Genomic DNA, 15,023 nt, shown 5'->3' on the forward strand with positions numbered 1-15,023 from the left:
CTGTCTAGGTCCCCTACTGGTAGAATTAGGAATTCCCCAGGGCAGCTGTCTAGGCCCCTACTGGTAGAATTAGAATTCCCCAGGGCAGCTGTCTAGGTCCCCTACTGGTAGAATTAGGAATTCCCCAGGGCAGCTGTCTAGGCCCCCTACTGGTAGAATTAGGAATTCCCCAGGGCAGCTTTCTAGGCCCCTTTGACTTGTTTCTATCTTTGCTAATGACCTGCCACTGGCTTTGAGGAAAGCCCTTTAGTACCATGCAGACAGGGAGCCTTTCTCATGTTTGGATCCTGATTGGTGGATTCAAATGAAGTCTTTAACATGTGTGACCTGTCTTGTCTGTCTCAGGTCAAGAAGGATGCTGAGAAGAAAGACGAGATGAAGGCTGACCTCACCGCCCTCTTCCTCCCCAGACAACCCCCCATGGTCCTCACTGAGGTAAACAGCCCTCTTCCTCCCCAGACAACCCCCCATGGTCCTCACTGAGGTAAACAGCCCTCTTCCTCCCCAGACAACCCCCATGGTCCTCACTGAGGTTAACAGCCCTCTTCCTCCCCAGACAACCCCCCATGGTCCTCACTGAGGTAAACAGTCCTCTTCCTCCCCAGACAACCCCCCCCCCATGGTCCTCACTGAGGTAAACAGCCCTCTTCCTCCCCAGACAACCCCCATGGTCCTCACTGAGGTAAACAGCCCTCTTCCTCCCCAGACAACCCCCATGGCCCTCACTGAGGTAAACACCTCACAGCCCTCTTCCTCCCCAGACAACCCCCATGGTCCTCACTGAGGTAAACAGCCCTCTTCCTCCCCAGACAACCCCCCATGGTCCTCACTGAGGTAAACAGCCCTCTTCCTCCCCAGACAACCCCCCATGGTCCTCACTGAGGTAAACAGTCCTCTTCCTCCCCAGACAACCCCCCATGGTCCTCACTGAGGTAAACAGCTCTCTTCCTCCCCAGACAACCCCCCATGGTCCTCACTGAGGTAAACAGCCCTCTTCCTCCCCAGACAACCCCCCCATGGTCCTCACTGAGGTAAACAGCCCTCTTCCTCCCCAGACAACCCCCATGGTCCTCACTGAGGTAAACAGCCCTCTTCCTCCCCAGACAACCCCCCATGGTCCTCACTGAGGTAAACAGCCCTCTTCCTCCCCAGACAACCCCCCCCCATGGTCCTCACTGAGGTAAACAGCCCTCTTCCTCCCCAGACAACCCCCCATGGTCCTCACTGAGGTAAACACCTCACAGCCCTCTTCCTCCCCAGACAACCCCCATGGCCCTCACTGAGGTAAACACCTCACAGCCCTCTTCCTCCCCAGACAACCCCCCATGGCCCTCACTGAGGTAAACAGCCCTCTTCCTCCCCAGACAACCCCCCATGGCCCTAAACATTAGCTGGTGTGTAATCTCTGGTTCTTGGTAAAGGCAGTTGATTCAGCCCCCCTCTGTTGTAGGTAGGGGCAGTTGATTCAGATGCCCTCTGTTGGAGAGAGGGGCAGTTGATTCAGATGCCCTCTGTTGGAGGTTGGGGCAGTTGATTCAGATGCCCTCTGTTGGAGAGAGGGGCAGTTGATTCAGATGCCCTCTGTTGGAGAGAGGGGCAGTTGATTCAGATGCCCTCTGTTGGAGGTCGGGGCAGTTGATTCAGATGCCCTCTGTTGGAGGTCGGGGCAGTTGATTCAGATGCCCTCTGTTGGAGAGAGGGGCAGTTGATTCAGATGCCCCGTGCACGTTCCCATTTTGAACCACTTCATGTGTCTGAAGGTACAATCTCCGCCTAGCCGTCTGGCCCAGAGAACAAATCAGATCACTTTTTGGCCTACCTCTGGCCAATCGGATAGCTCAGATCATGGTGTCTGCAGCCTCCAGCAGCCCACAGTGACGTGGATGACATCACAGAACCAGGATGAGAGACTGTCAGCGAACACAGCCGCTGTTTTTAGGACTTGATGTTTCAACGTCGTCTTCAGCGCTGTCAACACTATTCACCCTAAAACCCCGTCTCTCCTTGTCGCTGGTGCTACAGAGCGAATCCATAGGAATGTGTTGTTATTAGTGGCAGCTTTTTCATGTTCCCTCTTCTTCCCTCTCCTTCCTCTTCCTCTCTCCCCCTCCTCCTCCTCCTCTCTCCCCCTCCTCCTCTCTCCCCCTCCTCCTCCTCTCTCCCTCCTCCTCCTCTCTCCCCCTCCTCCTCCTCTCTCCCCTCCTCCTCCTCTCTCCCCTCCTCCTCCCTCTCTCCCCCTCCTCCTCCTCTCTCCCTCCTCCTCCTCTCCCCCCTCCTCCTCTCTCCTCCTCCTCCCTCTCCCCCTCCTCCTCCTCTCTCCCCCTCCTCCTCCTCTCTCCTCCTCCTCCTCCTCTCCCCCCTCCTCTTCCTCTCTCCCCTCCCCCCTCTTTCCCCCTCCCCTCTCTCCCCCTCCTCCTCTCTCCTCCTCCTCCTCTCTCCCCCTCCTCCTCTCTCCCCCTCCTCCTCCTCTCTCCCCCTCCTCCTCCTCTCCTCCTCCTCCTCCCTCTCTCCCCTCCTCCTCCTCTCTCCCCCTCCTCCTCTCTCCTCCTCCTCCTCTCTCCCCCTCCTCCCCCTCCTCCCCCTCCCCTCTCTCCCCCTCCTCTCTCTCCCCCTCCTCTCTCTCCCCCTCCTCTCTCTCCCCCTCCTCTCTCTCCCCCTCCTCTCTCTCCCCTCCTCTCTCTCCCCCTCCCTCTCTCTCCCCCTCCTCTCCTCCCCCTCTCTCTCTCCCCCTCCTCTCTCTCCCCCTCCTCTCTCTCCCCTCCTCCTCCCTCTCCCCCTCCCCCTCCCCCAGGCAGAGCAGATGATGGAGGAGTGGAATGAGGATCTGGATGGAATGGAGGGATTCGTGTTGGAGGGGAAGAAGTTTGCTCGTCTGCCGGAGGAGGAGTTTGGACACTTCCACACACAGGACTGTTACGTCTTCCTGTGCAGGTACACACCACACCACACCACCACCACACACCACCACACCACCACACCACACCACACCACCACACACCACCACCACCACACCACCACACCACACACCACCACACCACCACACACCACCACCACCACACCACCACACCACCACCACACCACACCACCACACACCACCACACCACCACACACCACCACACCACCACACCACCACACACCACCACACCACACCACACACCACCACACCACACACCACCACACCACACACCACCACACACCACCACACCACCACCACCACACCACACCACCACACACCACCACACCACCACACACCACCACACCACCACACACCACCACACCACACACCACCACACCACACACCACCCCACCACACCACACACCACCACACCACACACCACCACACCACACACCACCACACCACACCACACACACACACCACCACACCACTTCCACACACACACACCACTCTCACTCACGCTCAGACAGACAGAGAGAGGACTGTGGGTCTGTCTCAGGACTGGGGGTCTGTCTCAGGACTGGGGGTCTGTCTCAGGACTGGGGGTCTGTCTCAGGACTGTAGGAGGACTGGGGGTCTGTCTCAGGGCTGGGGGTCTGTCTCAGGACTGTAGGAGGACTGGGGGTCTGTCTCAGGACTGTGGGTCTGTCTCAGGACTGTGGGTCTGTCTCAGGACTGTGGGTCTGTCTCAGGACTGTGGGTCTGTCTCAGGACTGTGGGTCTGTCTCAGGACTGTGGGAGGACTGTGGGTCTGTCTCAGGACTGTAGGAGGACTGTGGGTCTGTCTCAGGACTGTAGGAGGACTGTGGGTCTGTCTCAGGACTGTAGGAGGACTGTAGGTCTGTCTCAGGACTGTAGGTCTGTCTCAGGACTGTGGGTCTGTCTCAGGACTGTAGGTCTGTCTCAGGACTGTAGGTCTGTCTCAGGACTGTAGGTCTGTCTCAGGACTGTAGTTCTGTCTCAGGACTGTGGGTCTGTCTCAGGACTGTAGGAGGACTGTGGGTCTGTCTCAGGACTGTAGGAGGACTGTGGGTCTGTCTCAGGACTGTAGGAGGACTGTGGGTCTGTCTCAGGACTGTAGGAGGACTGTGGGTCTGTCTCAGGACTATGGGAGGACTGTGGGTCTGTCTCAGGACTGTGGGAGGACTGTGGGTCTGTCTCAGGACTGTAGGAGGACTGTGGGTCTGTCTCAGGACTGTGGGTCTGTCTCAGGACTGTGGGTCTGTCTCAGGACTGTGGGTCTGTCTCAGGACTGTGGGTCTGTCTCAGGACTGTGGGTCTGTCTCAGGACTGTGGGTCTGTCTCAGGACTGTGGGTCTGTCTCAGGACTGTGGGTCTGTCTCAGGACTGTGGGTCTGTCTCAGGACTGTAGGAGGACTGCGGGTCTGTCTCAGGACTGTGGGTTTGTCTCAGGACTGTGGGTTTGTCTCAGGACTGTGGGTTTGTCTCAGGACTGTGGGTTTGTCTCAGGACTGTAGGAGGACTGTGGGTCTGTCTCAGGACTGTGGGTCTGTCTCAGGACTGTGGGTCTGTCTCAGGACTGTGGGTCTGTCTCAGGACTGTGGGTCTGTCTCAGGACTGTGGGTCTGTCTCAGGACTGTGGGTCTGTCTCAGGACTGTGGGTCTGTCTCAGGACTGTGGGTCTGTCTCAGGACTGTGGGTCTGTCTCAGGACTGTGGGTCTGTCTCAGGACTGTGGGTCTGTCTCAGGACTGTGGGTCTGTCTCAGGACTGTGGGTCTGTCTCAGGACTGTGGGTCTGTCTCAGGACTGTGGGTCTGTCTCAGGACTGTAGGAGGACTGTGGGTCTGTCTGAGGACTGTGGGTCTGTCTGAGGACTGTGGGTCTGTCTGAGGACTGTGGGTCTGTCTCAGGACTGTGGGTCTGTCTCAGGACTGTGGGTCTGTCTCAGGACTGGGGGTCTGTCTCAGGACTGGGGGTCTGTCTGAAGGAAATGTTGACGCCAATTCCGTGTGTGTAGGTATTGGGTGCCAGTAGAATACGACGATGAGGACAAGGACAAGGAGAAGAAGGAGAGGCACGGCCACCATGGAGGAGAGGAAGAGGAGGAGGAGAGGGTGGAGGAAGACTTCCAGTGTGTTGTGTATTTCTGGCAGGGCCGGCAGGCCTCCAACATGGGCTGGCTCACCTTCACCTTCTCTCTGCAGAAGAAGTTTGAGAGTCTCTTCCCTGGGAAACTGGAGGTACACACACACACACACACCACACACACACACACCACACACACACACACCACACACACACACACCACACACACACACACCACACACACACACACACACACACACTGGAGGTACACACACACACACACACACACACACACACACACACACACACACACACACACACACACACACACACACACACACAGTAGGACTAGACGTCCCTCGTCCCTGGGAAACTAGAGGTTCCTAATGTTTAGTACGGTCGGTACCTGATATATCTGTTCTCCGTAGGTGGTCCGTATGACTCAGCAGCAGGAGAACCTCTAAGTTCCTGTCTCACTAATATCTGTTCTCCGTAGGTGGTCCGTATGACTCAGCAGCAGGAGAACCTCTAAGTTCCTGTCTCACTAATATCTGTTCTCCGTAGGTGGTCCGTATGACTCAGCAGCAGGAGAACCTCTAAGTTCCTGTCTCACTAATATCTGTTCTCCGTAGGTGGTCCGTATGACTCAGCAGCAGGAGAACCTCTAAGTTCCTGTCTCACTAATATCTGTTCTCCGTAGGTGGTCCGTATGACTCAGCAGCAGGAGAACCTCTAAGTTCCTGTCTCACTAATATCTGTTCTCCGTAGGTGGTCCGTATGACTCAGCAGCAGGAGAACCTCTAAGTTCCTGTCTCACTAATATCTGTTCTCCGTAGGTGGTCCGTATGACTCAGCAGCAGGAGAACCTCTAAGTTCCTGTCTCACTAATATCTGTTCTCCGTAGGTGGTCCGTATGACTCAGCAGCAGGAGAACCCGAAGTTCCTATCTCACTAATATCTGTTCTCCGTAGGTGGTCCGTATGACTCAGCAGCAGGAGAACCCGAAGTTCCTATCTCACTAATATCTGTTCTCCGTAGGTGGTCCGTATGACTCAGCAGCAGGAGAACCTCTAAGTTCCTGTCTCACTAATATCTGTTCTCCGTAGGTGGTCCGTATGACTCAGCAGCAGGAGAACCTCTAAGTTCCTGTCTCACTAATATCTGTTCTCCGTAGGTGGTCCGTATGACTCAGCAGCAGGAGAACCTCTAAGTTCCTGTCTCACTAATATCTGTTCTCCGTAGGTGGTCCGTATGACTCAGCAGCAGGAGAACCTCTAAGTTCCTGTCTCACTAATATCTGTTCTCCGTAGGTGGTCCGTATGACTCAGCAGCAGGAGAACCTCTAAGTTCCTGTCTCACTAATATCTGTTCTCCGTAGGTGGTCCGTATGACTCAGCAGCAGGAGAACCTCTAAGTTCCTGTCTCACTAATATCTGTTCTCCGTAGGTGGTCCGTATGACTCAGCAGCAGGAGAACCTCTAAGTTCCTGTCTCACTAATATCTGTTCTCCGTAGGTGGTCCGTATGACTCAGCAGCAGGAGAACCTCTAAGTTCCTGTCTCACTAATATCTGTTCTCCGTAGGTGGTCCGTATGACTCAGCAGCAGGAGAACCTCTAAGTTCCTGTCTCACTAATATCTGTTCTCCGTAGGTGGTCCGTATGACTCAGCAGCAGGAGAACCTCTAAGTTCCTGTCTCACTAATATCTGTTCTCCGTAGGTGGTCCGTATGACTCAGCAGCAGGAGAACCTCTAAGTTCCTGTCTCACTAATATCTGTTCTCCGTAGGTGGTCCGTATGACTCAGCAGCAGGAGAACCTCTAAGTTCCTGTCTCACTAATATCTGTTCTCCGTAGGTGGTCCGTATGACTCAGCAGCAGGAGAACCTCTAAGTTCCTGTCTCACTAATATCTGTTCTCCGTAGGTGGTCCGTATGACTCAGCAGCAGGAGAACCTCTAAGTTCCTGTCTCACTAATATCTGTTCTCCGTAGGTGGTCCGTATGACTCAGCAGCAGGAGAACCTCTAAGTTCCTGTCTCACTAATATCTGTTCTCCGTAGGTGGTCCGTATGACTCAGCAGCAGGAGAACCTCTAAGTTCCTGTCTCACTAATATCTGTTCTCCGTAGGTGGTCCGTATGACTCAGCAGCAGGAGAACCTCTAAGTTCCTGTCTCACTAATATCTGTTCTCTGTAGGTGGTCCGTATGACTCAGCAGCAGGAGAACCTCTAAGTTCCTATCTCACTAATATCTGTTCTCTGTAGGTGGTCCGTATGACTCAGCAGCAGGAGAACCTCAAGTTCCTGTCTCACTTCAAGAGGAAGTTCATCGTTCATAAAGGGAAGAGGAAACAGAAGATCGATGCCGCCCAGCCCTCCCTCTACCACATACGCACCAATGGCAGCGCTCTCTGTACCAGGTACACGCCCCCTCTACCACATAGCACCAATGGCAGCGCTCTCTGTACCAGGTACACGCCCCCTCTACCACATAGCACCAATGGCAGGGCTCTCTGTACCAGGTACACGCCCCCTCTACCACATAGCACCAATGGTAGCGCTCTCTGTACCTGGTACACGCCCCCTCTACCACATAGCACCAATGGTAGCGCTCTCTGTACCTGGTACACGCCCCCTCTACCACATAGCACCAATGGCAGGGCTCTCTGTACCAGGTACACACCCCCTCTACCACATAGCACCAATGGCAGGGCTCTCTGTACCAGGTACACGCCCCCTCTACCACATAGCACCAATGGTAGCGCTCTCTGTACCTGGTACACGCCCCCTCTACCACATAGCACCAATGGCAGGGCTCTCTGTACCAGGTACACACCCTCTACCACATAGCACCAATGGCAGCGCTCTCTGTACCAGGTACACACCCCCTCTACCACATAGCACCAATGGCAGGGCTCTCTGTACCAGGTACACACCCCCTCTACCACATACGCACCAATGGCAGCGCTCTCTGTACCAGGTACACGCCCCCTCTACCACATAGCACCAATGGCAGCGCTCTCTGTACCAGGTACACACCCCCTCTACCACATACGCACCAATGGCAGCGCTCTCTGTACCAGGTACACGCCCCCTCTACCACATAGCACCAATGGCAGCGCTCTCTGTACCAGGTACACACCCCCTCTACCACATAGCACCAATGGCAGCGCTCTCTGTACCAGGTACACACCCCCTCTACCACATAGCACCAATGGCAGCGCTCTCTGTACCAGGTACACATCCCCTCTACCACATAGCACCAATGGCAGCGCTCTCTGTACCAGGTACACACCCCCTCTACCACATAGCACCAATGGCAGCGCTCTCTGTACCAGGTACACACACCCTCTACCACATAGCACCAATGGCAGCGCTCTCTGTACCAGGTACACACACCCTCTACCACATAGCACCAATGGCAGGGCTCTCTGTACCAGGTACACACCCCCTCTACCACATACGCACCAATGGCAGCGCTCTCTGTACCAGGTACACGCCCCCTCTACCACATAGCACCAATGGCAGCGCTCTCTGTACCAGGTACACACCCCCTCTACCACATAGCACCAATGGCAGGGCTCTCTGTACCAGGTACACGCCCCCTCTACCACATAGCACCAATGGCAGCGCTCTCTGTACCAGGTACACGCCCCTCTACCACATAGCACCAATGGCAGGGCTCTCTGTACCAGGTACACGCCCCCTCTACCACATAGCACCAATGGCAGCGCTCTCTGTACCAGGTACACGCCCCCTCTACCACATAGCACCAATGGCAGGGCTCTCTGTACCAGGTACACGCCCCCTCTACCACATAGCACCAATGGTAGCGCTCTCTGTACCTGGTACACGCCCCCTCTACCACATAGCACCAATGGTAGCGCTCTCTGTACCTGGTACACGCCCCCTCTACCACATAGCACCAATGGCAGGGCTCTCTGTACCAGGTACACACCCCCTCTACCACATAGCACCAATGGCAGGGCTCTCTGTACCAGGTACACGCCCCCTCTACCACATAGCACCAATGGTAGCGCTCTCTGTACCTGGTACACGCCCCCTCTACCACATAGCACCAATGGCAGGGCTCTCTGTACCAGGTACACACCCCCTCTACCACATAGCACCAATGGCAGGGCTCTCTGTACCAGGTACACACCCCTCTACCACATACGCACCAATGGCAGCTCTCTGTACCAGGTACACGCCCCTCTACCACATAGCACCAATGGCAGCGCTCTCTGTACCAGGTACACACCCCCTCTACCACATAGCACCAATGGCAGGGCTCTCTGTACCAGGTACACCCCTCTACCACATACGCACCAATGGCAGCGCTCTCTGTACCAGGTACACGCCCCTCTACCACATAGCACCAATGGCAGCGCTCTCTGTACCAGGTACACACCCCTCTACCACATAGCACCAATGGCAGCGCTCTCTGTACCAGGTACACACCCCTCTACCACATAGCACCAATGGCAGGGCTCTCTGTACCAGGTACACGCCCCCTCTACCACATAGCACCAATGGCAGCGCTCTCTGTACCAGGTACACGCCCCCTCTACCACATAGCACCAATGGCAGGGCTCTCTGTACCAGGTACACGCCCCCTCTACCACATAGCACCAATGGCAGCGCTCTCTGTACCAGGTACACGCCCCCTCTACCACATAGCACCAATGGCAGGGCTCTCTGTACCAGGTACACGCCCCCTCTACCACATAGCACCAATGGCAGGGTTCTCTGTACTCAAACTGTAAATCTGTAAATACGTGACACTAGAACGGCTGTGACGAGGAGACATTGTTTTTCAATGGAGGAGGCCAACAGAAGCTCTCCTCTCGCCCTCTTTCTCTCCCTCCTCTCCCTCTCTCCTTTCTCTCTCGCCCTCTTTCTCTCCCTCCTCCCTCTCTCCTTTCTCTCTCGCCCTCTTTCTCTCCCTCCTCTCCCTCTCTCCTTTCTCTCTCGCCCTCTTTCTCACCCTCCTCTCCTCTCTCCTTTCTCTCTCGCCCTCTTTCTCACCCTCCTCTCCCTCTCTCCTTTCTCTCTCGCCCTCTTTCTCACCCTCCTCTCCCTCTCTCCTTTCTCTCTCGCCCTCTTTCTCACCCTCCTCTCTCTCTATCCTTTCTCACCCTCCTCTCCTTTCTCTCTCGCCTTCTTTCTCACCCTCCTCTCCCTCTCTCCTTTCTCTCTCGCCCTCTTTCTCACCCTCCTCTCCCTCTCTCTCTCGCCCTCTTTCTCCCCCTCTCCCTCTCTCCTTTCTCTCTCGGCCTCTTTCTCCCCCTCCTCTCCCTCTCTCCTTTCTCTCTCGCCCTCTTTCTCACCCTCCTCTCCCTCTCCTCTCTCTCGCCCTCTTTCTCACCCTCCTCTCCCTCTCTCTCTCTCGCCCCTCTTTCTCACCTTCCTCTCCCTCTCTCCTTTCTCTCTCGCCCTTTCTCACCCCTCCTCTCCCTCTCTCCTTTCTGGAACCTCTTTCTCATCCTCCTCTCTCTCTATCCTTTCTCCCCCTCCTCTCCCCTCTCTCCTTTCTCTCTCGCCCTCTTTCTCACCCCCTCTCCCTCTCTCCTTCTCTCTCTACCCTCTTTCTCCCTCCTCCCCTCTCCCTCTCTCTCTGCCCTCTTTCTCCCCCTCTCCCTCTCTCCTTTCTCTCTCGCCTCTTTCTCACCCTCCTCTCCCTCTCTCCTTTCTCTCTCGCCCTCTTTCTCACCCTCCTCTCCCCCTCTCTCTCTCTCGCCCTCTTTCTCACCCCCTCTCCCTTTCTCGCCCTCTTTCTCACCTCTCCCTCTTCCTTTCTCTCTGGCCCTCTTTCTCACCCTCCTCTCCCTCTCTCCTTTCTCTCTCGCCCTCTTTCTCACCCTCCTCTCCCTCTCTCCTTTCTCTCTCGCCCTCTTTCTCTCACCCTCTGACTTTCTCTCTCGCCCTCTTTCTCCCCCTCCTTTCTCTCTCGCCTCTTTCTCACCCTCCTCTCCCCTCTCTCTCTCGCCCTCTTTCTCACCCTTCCTCTTCCTTTCTCTCTGCCCCTTTCTCACCCTCCTTCTCTTTCTCCTGGATCCCTTTCTCACCCTCAGTTCTCTCCTCTCTCCTTTCTCTCTCACCCTCTTTCTCACCCGAGGCCTTTCTCTCTACCCTCTTTCTCCCCTCCTTTCTCTCTCACCCTCTTTCTCTGAGGCAGTTTGCCCTCTTTCTCACCTCTCCTTTCTCTCTCGCCCTCTTTCTCACCCTCCTCCTTTCTCTCTCGCCCTCTTTCTCACCCTCCTCTCTCCTTTCTCTCTCCCCTCTTTCTCCCCCTCCTCTCCTCTCTCCTTTCTCTCTCGCCCTCTTTCTCACCCTCCTCTCCCTCTTTCTCTTTCTCTCTCCTTTAACTCTCGCCCTCTTTCTCCCCCTCCTCTCTCCTTCTCTCTCCCTCTTTCTCTTCTCCTCCCTCCTTCTCCCTCCTTTCTCTCTCTCGCCCTCTTTCTCACCCTCTCTCCCTCTCTCCTTTCTCTGCTCCCCTCTTTCTCGCACCCTCCTCTCCCTCTCTCTCCCTCTCACCCTTTCTCTCTCATGGAACCTTTCTCACCCTCCTCTCTTTCCTCTCCTCTCTGGAACCTCTTCTCCCTCCCAGTTTCTCTCTCCCTCTCTCTCTCCCTCTCCCTCTTTCTCTTCCCCTCTCTAACTGGCCCCTCCCTTCTCCCCCAGTTCCTCCCTCTCTGGCTCCTCTCTCCCTCGCCCTCAGTTTCTCTCTCCTCTCTCCAGGACCATCCAGATAGGAACAGACCTAACCTGAACTCAGAGTTCTCCTTCATAACATGGATGGAGACCTCTCTCTAACACAGGACATCTCACACTGAAAGAAACTTTAACCTGTCAGAACTAAAATCTCTCCTCTCCCTTCTCTGTGTGTTGTCTCCTGGTTCTGTGTCCCCTCTCCTCTCCCTTCTCCCCTCTCTTTCTCCTCTTGCTTTCCTCTGGCGGAAGACTCTCTGGTTTGGAACCTCTCCCTCTCCAGTTTCTCTGTTAACCTGGACACCTCTTCTCTTCTCTTTCTCGTCTCTTTAACCTGGATCTCCCTCTACCAGATAGGAACAGACTCCAGTAACCTCAGAGTTCTGCTTCATCCTCAGGTCAGTTATATACCTGAGACCCTCTGACCTCGATAACACAGGACATATCACACTGAAAGAAACCTTTAACCTGTCAGAACTGAGTTAAAATGTAAGTAGCTTAATAGTCTGTGTGTGTGTGTGGTGTGTTTGACTGTTATACATGTCTGTTACCTCGTTTGAGAGCAGTTGACAACCTAGTGTATACCTGGGTGGGCCGGGCTCTGATCCTGATGAGGCCAAACTGGCGGAAGACATCATGAACTGTATGTTTATGACACCTGGAACATCTGTCTGTTATACCTGTCTGTTACACCTGTCTGTTACACCTGTCTGTCTCTTACACCTGTCTGTCTGTTATACCTGGCTGTCTGTTATACCTGTCTGTCTGTTATACCTGTCTGTCTGTTATACCTGTCTGTCTGTTATAGTTCTGTCTGTTACACCTGGTCTGTCTGTTACACCTGTCTGTCTGTTACACCTGGCTGTTATACTGTTACACCTGTCTGTCTGTTATACCTGTCTGTTATACCTGTCTGTCTGTTATACCTGGCTGTCTGTTATACCTGGCTGTCTGTTATACCTGGCTGTCTGTTATACCTGGCTGTCTGTTATACCTGGCTGTCTGTTATACCTGGCTGTCTGTTATACCTGGCTGTCTGTTATACCTGTCTGTTATACCTGGCTGTCTGTTACACCTGGCTGTCTGTTACACCTGGCTGTCTGTTACACCTGGCTGTCTGTTACACCTGGCTGTCTGTTACACCTGGCTGTCTGTTACACCTGGCTGTCTGTTACACCTGGCTGTCTGTTACACCTGGCTGTCTCTTATACCTGGCTGACTGTTAACCTGGCCTCTGTTACACCTGGCTGTCTGTTATACCTGTCTGTTACACCTGGCTGTCTGTTACACCTGTCTGTTATACCTGTCTGTCTGGAACCTCTGACTGCCTGGCAGTCTGTGACTGCCTGTTAACATGTCTGGAACCTCTGTCTGCCTGTTTGACTGGTTAACATGGAACCTGTCGTAGGCAGTTATACTGCTGTCTGTTACAGTTTGACTGGTTAACATGGATGGAACCTCTGACCGAGGCAGTTTGACTGGTTAACATGGAACCTCTGGATGGCAGTTTGACTAACATGGAACCTCTGACCGTGGCAGTTTGACTGGTTAACATGGAACCTCTGACTGTGGCAGTTTGACTGGTTAACATGGATGGAACCTCTGACCGAGGCAGTTTGACTGATTAACATGGAACCTCTGACCGAGGCAGTTTGACTGGTTGACATGGAACCTCTGACCGTGGCAGTTTGACTGGTTAACATGGATGGAACCTCTGACCGAGGCAGTTTGACTAGTTAACATGGAACCTCTGACCGTGGCAGTTTGACTGGTTAACATGGGACCTCTGACCGAGGCAGTTTGACTGGTTAACATGGAACCTCTGACCGAGGCAGTTTGACTGGTTAACATGGAACCTCTGACCGTGGCAGTTTGACTGGTTAACATGGAACCTCTGACCGAGGCAGTTTGACTGGTTAACATGGAACCTCTGACTGTGGCAGTTTGACTGGTTAACATGGATGGAACCTCTGACCGAGGCAGTTTGACTGGTTAACATGGAACCTCTGACCGAGGCAGTTTGACTGGTTAACATGGAACCTCTGACCGAGGCAGTTTGACTGGTTAACATGGAACCTCTGACCGAGGCAGTTTGACTGGTTAACATGGATGGAACCTCTGACCGAGGCAGTTTGACTGGTTAACATGGAACCTCTGACCGAGGCAGTTTGACTGGTTAACATGGATGGAACCTCTGACCGAGGCAGTTTGACTGGTTAACATGGATGGAACCTCTGACCGAGGCAGTTTGACTGGTTAACATGGATGGAACCTCTGACCGTGGCAGTTTGACTGGTTAACATGGAACCTCTGACCGAGGCAGTTTGACTGGTTAACATGGAACCTCTGACCGTGGCAGTTTGACTGGTTAACATGGAACCTCTGAGGCAGTTTGACCATGGAACCTCTGACCGTTGACTGGTTGGAACTCTGACTGAGGCAGTTTGACTGGTTAACAGTTTGATAGTTAACATGGATGGAACCTCTGACCGAGGCAGTTTGACTGGTTAACATGGAACCCTGACCGTAGCAGTTTGACTGGTTAACACCTCTGACCGAGGCAGTGACTTGACTGGTTAACATGGATGGATGGAACCTCTGACCGTAGCAGTTTGACTAGTTAACATGGATGGAACCTCTGACTGTGGCAGTTTGACTGGTTAACATGGATGGAACCTCTGACCGAGGCAGTTTGACTGGTTAACATGGATGGAACCTCTGACTGTGGCAGTTTGACTGGTTAACATGGATGGAACCTCTGACCGAGGCAGTTTGACTGGTTAACATGGATGGAACCTCTGACCGTGGCAGTTTGACTGGTTAACATGGAACCTCTGACCGTAGCAGTTTGACTAGTTAACATGGATGGAACCTCTGACTGTGGCAGTTTGACTGGTTAACATGGAACCTCTGACCGTAGCAGTTTGACTAGTTAACATGGATGGATCCTCTGACCGAGGCAGTTTGACTGGTTAACATGGAACCTCTGACCGAGGCAGTTTGACTGGTTAACATGGATGGAACCTCTGACCGTGGCAGTTTGACTGGTTAACATGGATGGAACCTCTGACCGAGGCAGTTTGACTGGTTAACATGGAACCTCTGACCGAGGCAGTTTGACTGGTTAACATGGATGGAACCTCTGACCGAGGCAGTTTGACTGGTTAACATGGATGGAACCTCTGACCGAGGCAGTTTGACTGGTTAACATGGATGGAACCTCTGACCTGGCAGTTTGACCGTGGCAGTTTGACTGGTTAACATGGATGGAACCTCTGACCTGGCAGTTTGACTGGTTAACATGGAACCTCT

General features: G+C 54.1%; 1 pseudogene; it reads left to right on the forward strand.

Moving 5' to 3' along the window:
• Nucleotides 1-11,772, forward strand: part of LOC124022328 — a 55,049-nt pseudogene extending 43,277 nt beyond the window's left edge.
• Nucleotides 11,773-15,023: the final 3,251 nt, after the last annotated feature.

The sequence above is a fragment of the Oncorhynchus gorbuscha genome, unplaced genomic scaffold (genome assembly GCF_021184085.1).
Source record: "Oncorhynchus gorbuscha isolate QuinsamMale2020 ecotype Even-year unplaced genomic scaffold, OgorEven_v1.0 Un_scaffold_1336, whole genome shotgun sequence".
Classification (NCBI taxonomy): domain Eukaryota; kingdom Metazoa; phylum Chordata; class Actinopteri; order Salmoniformes; family Salmonidae; genus Oncorhynchus; species Oncorhynchus gorbuscha.